The 11,142-nt window shown below is 45.4% G+C and overlaps 1 protein-coding gene and 1 long non-coding RNA gene across 2 annotated transcripts in view; both read left to right on the forward strand.

The window, feature by feature from the left end:
- LOC120796011 (forkhead box protein B1-like) overlaps window positions 1-733 on the forward strand; it is a 2,350-nt gene extending 1,617 nt beyond the window's left edge. The window contains exon 1 of the mRNA XM_040138294.1: window positions 1-733. This exon is cut by the window's left edge and continues 1,617 nt beyond it. The gene's annotated coding sequence lies outside the window, so the exon portion shown is untranslated.
- Window positions 1-10,139, forward strand: part of LOC120796015 — a 23,827-nt gene extending 13,688 nt beyond the window's left edge. Inside the window, exon 5 of the long non-coding RNA XR_005708328.1 lies at window positions 9,890-10,139. This is a non-coding gene — a long non-coding RNA (uncharacterized LOC120796015). The remainder of the gene's footprint in view (window positions 1-9,889) is intronic.
- The last annotated feature ends 1,003 nt before the right edge of the window (window positions 10,140-11,142 follow it).

An 11,142-nucleotide genomic window follows, 5' to 3' on the forward strand; every position in this document is an offset into this window, starting at 1 on the left:
CAGGTTGACCTCTGACCTCCGGTACCACGATTACAGTCGTTTGTTTTTCCCGTGAATCCGTTTAATTTCTCCCAGAAACTGAGCTCCATGGTTTTCCTTCACATTCCTTCACAGCAGACTGACCGGGTCGAACGGCTCAGGTCGTGTGGTGACAAATTAGTTCTCCGGGTCTTTTGTGTTCTCGGCCTTTTCTTCTCGGGCTGAAAGAAAAGTCGCAGATTAATGACTTCTGAAGATCTGCTGTTTTTCTTTTCTGCTCCCGAGACAAAAGTGAAACCACAAAAGAAGAACATTTTACCACTTGCAGGATTTTTCTTCCAGAAATACGAACTGACCCAAAAAAAACTCGACAGGAAAATCCTGATTAAAAATGCAAAGCCGCATTTGGCAAACCAAATAATCACCCAGTCGTTTTCCTTCTTTTTCTCTTTTCTCTTTTCTTTTCTAATAACGGACACGAACAATCGCAGAGATGAGACTTGAAATCATATATTTATGTCAGAGGTTCTGCACAGTTTAGAAAGAAAACCACTGGAGATATTTGACCATGAATGCGAGGATCTACTGTCTCTGATGCACTTTTTAAAAAATGAAATCTAGATGTTTTTTATTCAGTAGCTGAGAGCCGTGTTGGTTTAATTTAAAGTTTTCTAAAAAGCTGTGGTGTTAAAACGAGCCGCCGTCTGTGTATTTGTACTGCTGCATGCTCCAACTGTCTGAAAAAAGAAAGATATTCCAGTGTTTGTAAGTTTTTTCTTTCTTTCTTTTTTTTCCTTTTTTGGGCTGAAAGCATAAAGCATGAACAAGAACAACGGGCTTTTTATTCCCTGCGCTCTGTCTGCTCATTCACATGCATTTAAAAAAACAAAACAAAAAAAAAACCTTCCCAGGATAAAAATACACAAAAAAAAGCAGTCAAGGGGCCTGTTATTCACCTGCGCACACACACACACACACACACACACCTTTACTTCTGTTTAGACGCTCATACTTTTCTTCAAATGTTTGGATTTTGAGGGTTTTTCTTCTTTTTCTTCACATTTCAGAGGGAAACACTCAGATTTTTACTTCGTTTGTCCGACAGCTGGATTTTTCTGAAATCACATTTTACATTCAGCGTGAACTAAATACGGCTGTTGTCAGGAAAAAGCTTCCATCTCCGACACGTCAACCTTTCAGGAATTTTTTAAAGAAAGACCCATTTTCTTTCTTTCTTTTCGAACATTATCAGGCTGAAGGAGAATTAAATTTCATATAGGATGGTGTGTTGACCAAAAGTCGGCCTGAGCACAGAACTAAAATGGGTAAATACCTAACAAATTATTTTTGTGCGCTTTTGTTTTAATAGAGCTGCAAGAAAAATGAATTTCCATGATGAATAAATGTGTCAGTTATCGTCTAGTCTGCAAAATGTGGGCGATTAATTCCCATCAGTTTCCCAAAGTGACGTCTGCATACGCCTCGTTTTTTCCGAGCAAACCCAAAGAAATATTATTATTATATTTTAATAATGTCTACGTCATCTACAATAATATAAAACAGACCAAAAAGCAGAAGAAATAGAAATTGGCCAAAACTGAACTTTTTTCCTTGATTCATGAATTAAACGATCACTCAGTATCTGGCAAATAAACGTCCGTCAGTCAACGAACCGATTGTTAGATTCAGCACTAAGTAAAACCCCGGAGCACAAGTTTGACTCAGTGATTAGAATATGACCTGAATCTCGAGCTCATCCTATCAGATGCTGACACCGAGATAATGGCGGGGTAATTATCTTTATATCAAATGTTCCCATATCTCGCCTGTCGCCGAATTCTCTCAACCTGCCGGAGCTTGTCATGGATTTAAATTCTTCCCCTGATCTGAGCGGGAAAAACCCCAAACTGGAAACAGGAGACTGTCCCCCATCGTCAGTCGTTGGGTGGAAAAGATCTCCCGCTAAATTATCGGCTTTCTGGCTTCACATTCAACCAGGCCTGTAACTCGCTGCCGGGCCGATCTGTGAGCTGCTGCCGGTTTTCAAATTACGGCGTTTCCTCTGAAATATGTTTGAGAGAACAGCTTCCACTGTGCAAATAGAAACAAGGGTCCCAGGCTTTTTACATATTTCAGACATTTTAAGGATAAGCAAGTATTTTCAACGCACAAATATCATGCAGTTTGTTTTGAATAAAAAAGTCTTAAAACTGTGAAATGAGTGTCTCTAATCCCCGGCTGCGTCTGCGTCCTCGCTGCGATACAAACTCTGTTGCCAGATTTGGCAGGAGGGTGAAAGTAGCTTGTGGTGCTTTGGGAAACTTGTTGTCCCGTTTGAGGATTTCCAGTGAAACGTTTCCCCTGACCTCAGTCAGTGTGACCCGGTCTGACTTTGACAGACCTGACATGCGGTGACCCACAACTGATGACCAGTCGGCTTTTCAGCGTATCACAGCCTGACGAAGACCCTTCTTCCCGTTTAAATCACCTTCATCTGCGATAAAAGCCTCGTAAAACATCGTGTCTGAGACTTTTTATGTTTTAATGTGAAACTATTCCGAAGATTTGGTGGCAAACCCACTGGTCATAACTGATGCGAGTGTTATACTGTCAGCGAGAGAGTGTCTCTCTCTGAACGGAAAAAAAAAAAAGCCACACTTTGTGACGGCCGAGTGGGTTCAAGGCTCTGATTGGGCATTTTGGTGTCACTCAAATCCGGCAGCACTGGTTGCAGAGCCACGGAGCAGCGACGGCGTGAAGCCTTTTGCGTCTCTTAATGACAGGATGTTAAAAAAACAAAGAACAACTGACGCTGCTGAAAACTCTGCGTCATTGAGAGGGACAGAAAAAACCGAACCGAACCCCGTCAGTTCTACGCTGTAGTCCAGGGTCGGGTACGTGACTCGAAGTGACTGTCTGCCTGATGGCCCACTGTAGGCTGCACGTGGACGTCCACAGAGGTCCCGTACATACCTGGCACTAATCCAATCACAGGTGTGAATGCACCGGTTGAGATCCGGTGGCGGTCTGGGCCACATTCTTTTAGCGGTGTGGACGCGAATGTGTCCCGGGCCCCACCGAAGGACCGCCTGCTCCGCCGACGTCCTCTGCGTCAGCAGACGTACGCAATCATTCGCAAACAAATACATGTCGTACAAGTGTAAACCGGCGTCTGAAATTCTCAAAAAGCTTATGGAGAAACATCACGACTGTATCAAACGTGTTGGGCGATCTGGTTCGTGTTGTTTGGATTTCTTCTTCTTCTTTCAATTTCCGGCAGCCCAGTCACAGGAAGTGCATCGCTGCCTCCCACTGGCCAAAGACAACAGCGCTTTTGGTGTTTGCAACCAGAACCAGTGTACGTGTTTATTTGCATATAGAGCGCGGAGGTGGGATCTGAGACGCCTTTTAATGCCGGGGCTGAACAGGGCCAGGGTCTAAATTTACATGGGTCCTCATGCAGCCTCCCGGTTACATGGGAACAAGGCTGCATCACCAACCAGTCAAAGTGGGCAGCTGCCCGGGGCCCCCAGAAGCCCCAGAGTTACTCCTCATCACACTCGGCTCTGCGTAGTTTAACTGATCACAAATCGGGTAGAAATTTGCTCCATGAAGCAGAAAATCCACCGTGTCAGCTCCTTCATCCTCCATCTTATGGTTCTGGTCCGGTAGAGGGACTCTGTGTCCAAATCCGGTTTTAAGACCTGAACTGTTTCTGTTTGTATCGAGCTCAGTTTGTCGTAAAGTTTTATTTTATGAAATTTCTTCCATTTTTCTCCGCGTGTCCAGTAAATAACAGACAGAAAACCTCGTTAAAGTCGTATGATTCCATCATAGAACTGTAGAACTGAAACCAACAATTATTTTCAGTATTAATAAATCTGACAGTTATTTTCTTTAATAATCAATCGATTGTTCAGTGAATATCAATGTCATAAGAATGAAATGTGTCTCATTATTCCCTGAGGCCCAACATATTCTAATTGCTTTGTTTTGTCCGACCAACAGTCGAAAACAACCACGTTTACAAAAAACTGGGAAACTAGAAAATGGTCACAATTTTTGCATTTTGCCCAGAAAAACTATAAATACTAATCAGTTAATTGTTGCCAATCAATTTTCTGTCAGTCGCCTAATCGATCAATCAACTAATCGTTTCAGCTCTAGAGTACTGGTTGGTTTCACCTGAAGTTGGCAGAGTCGTTACGGATCCACTGACGCCTCTGAGGCGACTGAGCTTTTTAACTTCCTGATATTTTAGCTTAATTCACTCAACTCCTGGTGCGTCCTGCTATCGAAAACATGTCAGTTACACACACTGAGAGTAGTGGAAAGTAACTAACAACGTTTACTCTGGTACTTTACTTCCACAACTACATTTGGAGGTACTGGTACTTTACTCCAGTATTTCCAATACCTGCCACTTTCTGTTTCCACTCACCTACATTTCAGGGGGAAGTACTGTACTTTTCCAGTGGTGGAAGAAGTACTCAGACCTTTTACTTAAGTAACGGTAGCCGTACTATACTGTGAAAATATGGAGTTACAGGTAAAAGTCCTGCATTATTATCAGCAAAATGTAGTTATAGTATCAAAAGTAGGAATTCTAATGCAGGACTTTTACTTGTAACAGAGTAATGGACTTTTAAGCACTTTTAATGTCTTCAGTTGTCACATTGTGTTGCCACTGTGCTTCTGTATTTTTATGCCGCCTTGTTTTGCTCTCCTGGGACCATAAAGATCTGAGCCGAAGTTTTTGACCAACACCTTCAAAATGTCCCTGAGACAGATGGTGGGTGAGCGAACCCAAGGCAGCTCTGCTCACACAGTGTGTGCTGCCGCTCTCTGTCTTTAAAGGGGCTGTATGTCCGTTTTCACGTGGTGGCGGTCGGTCGCCAGGAGCTTCAGCCACTGTCGTGTTTACAAGACGAGGGGTTAGAATCCGTCCTCCCGTGTTGGACTGAGGACACACTGGACGCTACAGCGACTCAACAATCACAGAGTGGCGTTACGAGACCAGCCGGGGCTAGCTGGTTAGCATGCTAACTTCAGTAGAGTAGAGGGAGTGATAGACATAGAGGAAAAACGAGGCTTGGCTTTGGCCTTGCTTTCCGCTGCTGGAGACGGCTCTTGGCGGTAATCTGAAGCCACTCTCTTCAAAAAAAAGTCATTTAGCCTTTAGCTCTTGCCTTTAAAGCGAGCGCATTGTAGCGAGTATGTTGAGTTTAGACCGCGGAGCTTCAGAGGTTAACGAGTGTGTCCGATAGCTGCAGATTTTTCTCTTGGCGTGTCCGGTCGGTTTAAGCAACTCTCTGCTGCGGTTTCTCTAAACGCTGAAAGACGACGGACAGCTCTTCTGGAGGGAGAAAAAGCTCAACTGAAGAGCTTTTCATTCTCCCACAGTGACGGAGGTCTGGTGTGTAAACACTGGCCGGTTTGTGGAGAGCGGTGAATTAGCAGCAGGCAGCGTCTGGGCTGCCGTAAGGGATTAGCCAGTTAACACCTCCCTGGTGCCAAACACAATTGTGCGCCATCAATGCGTATAGGTCTTTGAGTGTGTTGCCGAGAGACGGCAACTGTTACCGTAAAAATGTCAGTTGGTGAACCCCCCCCCCGCCTCCTCCTCCTGAGCTTTGTGACCACACACAAGTAAAACAAATGACATTTAAACAGGAAAACTCTCGCCTGCCGTTATTGACATTCCTGCTCAGAGGAGAAGAAAGGCTTTGGAAAATAAAAACCCTCCGACAGAAGTAACAGTACCACGCTCAAATATTTACCGAGGTAAAAGTAATCAAGCGGAAGAGGAAGAAGATGAGGAGGAGTTCAAAGACGAGGTGACGGAGAGAGCTGAGATGAAGGAGCAGGACGATGAGGTGGAGAGGGTGAAAGAGGAGGAGGAAGAGAAGGTGAGGGATGATGAGCAGAAGGTGGAGAAAGGGTGAAGCTGGTGGTGGAGGATGGAGCGATGATGATGATGATGGGGACGGGCGGAAAGCCTCCTGCTGCTCTACTGGTTCTCAGATGTCACCCTCTGAAGGAGTGAAATCACACACCCACTTGTTGTCACTGATTTATTGATCAATTTAAATTGATTCCCTGGAGACGTCAGGAAATCAAACCCCCACTCTGCCTTTCGGTGCATTGAAATTCAGTAAGTTACGTCTCCATGCAGTCGTTTTCGTTACTCGTGGTGGAGTCTGCCAGTCCGGCGCTGGCTTCAAATTCAAATTTCAAAATTATTTTTGGTCTAAATTAATCTGCCAATGTTTTTTTTTGTTTAATCACTTAGTCTACAAAATGTTGCCGCGGTGATGTCTTCAGTTTGTCGGTTTTATCCAGCTAACAGACCAGAACCTTAGGATGTTCGAGTTACTTTCACTTACGACAAAGAAAAACAGCAAATGGTCACAGTTGAGAAGCTGCAACCGAAAAATATTTAGCATTTGTGTTTGAAAAATGACGGTTTAATTGCAGATTAATTTTCTGACAATCTATTCATCGGAAATAACACTGACTTTACTGAAACGCTACGGAGTATTTTTCTTTATCCCTGAGACGTCTGCATGGAAACATTTAAAGAGCAGCTGAGAAGCTTTTTAACGTCAACAACCATCTCGACGTCATATTTTAGTTTCAGCCGAGTGAAACCGGACAGGACACGATTCGGGCCTAAAATATCACAAACACAATTAAAGCTAAATATCAGCTGGATGTCCGACGTCGGCCCCTTCGCTCGCTGCACGTGGAGCTGTAATTAATCATGTGTCCCTCGCTGCCGTTTGTGTTCGTTAATTAGAGAGCTCAGGGAGAGGTGTGACAGCGAGGTGTCGGGGCTCCCTCGCCAAAACCTTAATTAACACACGGTGTCTTCGCCGCACAGGCGAGCATGTGGAGAGACATCGGGCCGAGACTGAGAACGGCAAGAAGCAGAGAAGAAGAAGAAGGACACGACGACGACGACGACGACGATGATGATGATGAGAGCTTCCCGCCGCCGCCAGCCAGACGACACATGGGTTATTCACACCGACGAATAAATTCACCAGATGATGAAACACCGTGAAAGAAGATGAACATTTTTACAGTCGTCAGTGAGACACGAAGAGACGAGCGTCGGACTGCAGAGAGACGACGCGGTTGATCGGGCAGGAAGTGTCTTTATAGCAATATATCTAAAGGAGAGAGAGGAAAAAGTTTAAATGTGCGGATTGTGTTCTCTTTTACCTTCGTTATAATCAGCTTTAAAAGGTCAAAACCCCTCTGTGGAACTTTAAGAAAGGTTTGATTTCAGATGGAATTTGGGATGTAAAGAAGAAATGAAAAGAAAATAACTTGATACTAGAAACCTGCTTAAAGCTGCACTGATCAATATCTTTCTATGAGCGACGGATGGAGCGATTCTGCGTAATGTGAGTAAAGTTGTCTCACCTCTGCAGCTCTACGGAGCTTTTTAGCCTCTTTTAGCTCCTAGTTTTGGTTTTGTGGCCCATGTCCGATCTGGGTCAGTCCTCAAGGCTCTAAACACCCACGGTGCAGCACCTGCTCAGCCGCAAACAGCATTCAGACACTCGCCGTTTCAAGTGTCTCGTATCCAGATAAAGTCCAGGTGATTGAAGACCCGTTCGTCTACGCTCTGTCAGATCACAACTCATCTTCGTTTCCCCGGCTCCATGTGCTGTTTGGTAACTGACAAAAAACACCAGAAGAAAAACTTCTGCCCTTTAGCAGCTTAGATACAACAGCAGCATTTTAGTTGTGAGCTGACAACGATCATAACAGAAACCCACGTCTGACTCGTCTTTACGAACGACAAGCGAGGCGAAAGTTTGATCATCCTCTCTGCTCTAGCTCACGCCACTGGTTGGACTGATCAGGGATCAGATAAACGCTGCTGATAGTTGATCGAACGTGTAGGAATGTCTGGCTACTGTTCTCACAAAGACGGAGGAGACGGACCATGGACGTATGAATTCAATCAGAGGGTGGGTAGAGTAAAGACTGCAGATGCGTCGTGGACGCATTTGCGCTTTTTCAACATCTGGCTAGAATGGATCTCAAAGCTCCTCCAGAGGTGGATCAAACAGTCAGTCTTCAGTCAGTCTTCAGTGCGGCGTGTTTACGTTGTTTGAGTCACTGTGGTAGAGAGCAGGGGTCACAGCGAGCAGGGGGCTCACATCTTTGCCAGCGTCAACAGCCCAAGCTGACCAGTCAGAGCACCTGTTGTCTCCACCTGGTATCTCTGCCCTTATGCTTGAGCTCATACGAAGCTTTACGTTCGTCAGCTGGACACGAACACCGCTCCAATGGGATGTTCTCCAATGGGATGACTCGCAGGTCCCCACAGTGTAACCCGTTAAATTCTGAGGTTGGGACTTTGGTTTTGGTCAAAGTTTACGGGGACTTAACGTAAGTCGATGCCCTGTGCTCCTCCCAGCAGACCCTTCTTCACCTCCTCTCTCTCGTCTTTCTCGTGATGGAAAACAACGCAAACCCGACGGAGCAGATGTGATGGAAAATTCATGGTATGTTGTAAAGGGCCGTCACTCTTCGTAGGATACGATCTGAATACCGTGGTTGCTGTAGAGTCTGTGGGAACTGGAGGTCAAATCTGTGAGAACTGTCACATTGTTTTCTTTATCTGATGTGAGTTACCTGTTGAACTGAAACTCCTGATCCTGGTCTGTCCTGAGGTGTTGATTGACCCCTCTCAGTCCCGATGTGGAAGTTGCTTTTCCCGTTAAAGCTCCTCCAAACCCCCCCAGGGCTGATGTGGCCTTTTTCCCAGCTGGGGGAACATTTAGTTCCAGTCCTCTTCTCTGACTAAATGTTTCTTTCCTCCCAACAATAATCTACGATGCCTCATCAATCTGCACATCTTTTCCCTTAGAGCGCTGGGCTGGTTTTTGGCACCTCGGCCTCTCGCAGCAGCTTTGAAGTGTTGTTGTTCGGTGTTAGTTTATGGTCGACGGTGGAGATAAGATTCCACAACGGGCCGTAAATTAAAGTCGTCACAAGGAGAGAAAAAAATAAAGCTGCAGGCAAAAACACATTAAACCCGACGGAGTCTGTTATCACCTGACACATTCTCCAAATACAAGAGACGTTCTTTAACAGCCAACCAACAACAGTGACCTGCTTCATGAGACCTACAGGCTGCTTTCAGCGCCACGGCAGATGGGAAAGTTATGCCATAAAATTAGAAAGGTTAGGACCCGTTTGTAGGTTTATTTTGCATTAGATGAATTACACAGTTTAAAATGTCCTAAATAAAGTCTGCTCCTGAACCAAACATGTCACAGTCTGAATTAATTCATGCGTTGGGACAGACGTGATATATGATACACAGTATGTGGCCAAATGAATGGCGGCCCGCTGTGCGTACTTAAGTGTGTGTTGGGTTTGTTTTTCCAGGTTTCAGACTCTTGGCTCCAATTACGCTCAAGCGTTCAAACATACTTTACCCAACAGTGATCTTCCAACTCTGTCAACGGCTGGTGTTTATGTCTGTCCTGTTTCAACATGACAATGCCGCCGTGCACAAACACAGCTCCGGAGAGACATTGTTTTCCCAGAATGGCGTGAAGGACGTTGAGTCCAGGTCCTGTACTGGACTTAAAGCTCCTGCCCCTGACTCTGGCCTTCTCTGATTGGTTAGAAGGGGGGGGGGGCTCGCTCTAGAACTGCAGAGGTCTGTGAAGTTGGCTCAGAGTAGATCCTCGATGACTGCAGTGCAGAAACAGAGCTGAGCCCGTCCTCCTTTTCTCTCCGACGATGATGATGATGATAATACTACATTAGCTGAGGCAGTATAACTCAGAACAGACTAGTTCCAGTTGATTGTTTACATTTGAACATTTGATACGATGTTACACCAACTTTGATTTTTCATTTTTGACTCATTTTTCAGCTGCAAACAAACGAGCAGAATAAACTTGACCCCGGTGCGATCCACAGTCCCCGATCGTCTCCTCTGTCTGCTCTCAGCAGCGTGGAGCTGGGTTCTCCTCGTTGTCTGGTTTCTCTGAGGAGCCTCGTCCACCGGCAGCAGAACGTCTCTCAGCAGAGTTTGGTTTCCTGTGACTTCATCCCTGTTTCTATATTTAAACGTTATGAATATTTCAGACTGTTGTTCATTTCCCACGTTAATTATTCCTGGAGATTAAAAGACTAATAAAATGAACTTTTTCAAGGAATGATAATATTCTATACAAGGTTTTTTTTTTTTTTTTTAATATGGCAGATGTAGGGTCGATCTATATCTCTGATTGGTTATTCCTTCTCTGATCAGTCATGTGATCAATCACGTGATCCCCCGGGAGCTGCTCTGAAAGGGACTTGTCCACTTGGCAGTGAGGAGGAGGAGGACGTCACCGATAAATGTGTCTTACTGCTCAAACTCGGACGACGACTGTTTTGCTCTGAAGTTGGTTCCTTACACAAGTTCTGTGGAGTCATTCTGACAAGTCTGATCAATACAGAGCCCGGACCTCAACCCCACCCACACCCTGGATGACCTGGAACACGACTGTGAGCCAGACCTGGTCCCCGACATCAGAGTTGGACCCCACTGATGCTCCTGAGTCTGGATGGGATCAGATCCCTGCAGAATGGAGGCTTTTAGAGCAGCAGATTCATGAGCGTGGAGTCACAGTCACATGTTTCTCATTGAAAATATCACAAAAGTCAATTTTAAATCTTTTTGGTTTCATTACACAAGTTTCAGCTTCAAAATACACACCGTTAAGACCACGTCAAAACACTTTCCTTCTCTCAGAAACAGGTTCACTTGAATTTTAGCCTTCAGGAACCCCACCCGCCCAACGCTCCCCCATTTCTGTGCAGAAGCCCGGATATAATACACCCAAAACAAAACGCTTCCAGCTCTTCAACCCTTTTGATCAGAGTCGTACGTACGCGACTCAGCCACCAGCAAACCTCTGTGTGAACGACACTAGAGCAGGGACTCATCAGCCGGTCTCAGTATCTGTGACGCTGAGTTCAGTAGTTCACTGACAGTTTACGGCCACGTTGAACCCACCTGACGGCTGCAGGGAGCAACAACCGACCCCTCCCCTCTCCTCCTCCTCCTCCTCCTCTTCATCATCATGCACAGGTGCGTTATGGGAGGGCGGAGCTGCCTGCCACAAACCATTTAGAGGG

Source organism: Xiphias gladius, chromosome 1, assembly GCF_016859285.1.
Source record: "Xiphias gladius isolate SHS-SW01 ecotype Sanya breed wild chromosome 1, ASM1685928v1, whole genome shotgun sequence".
Taxonomy (NCBI): domain Eukaryota; kingdom Metazoa; phylum Chordata; class Actinopteri; order Istiophoriformes; family Xiphiidae; genus Xiphias; species Xiphias gladius.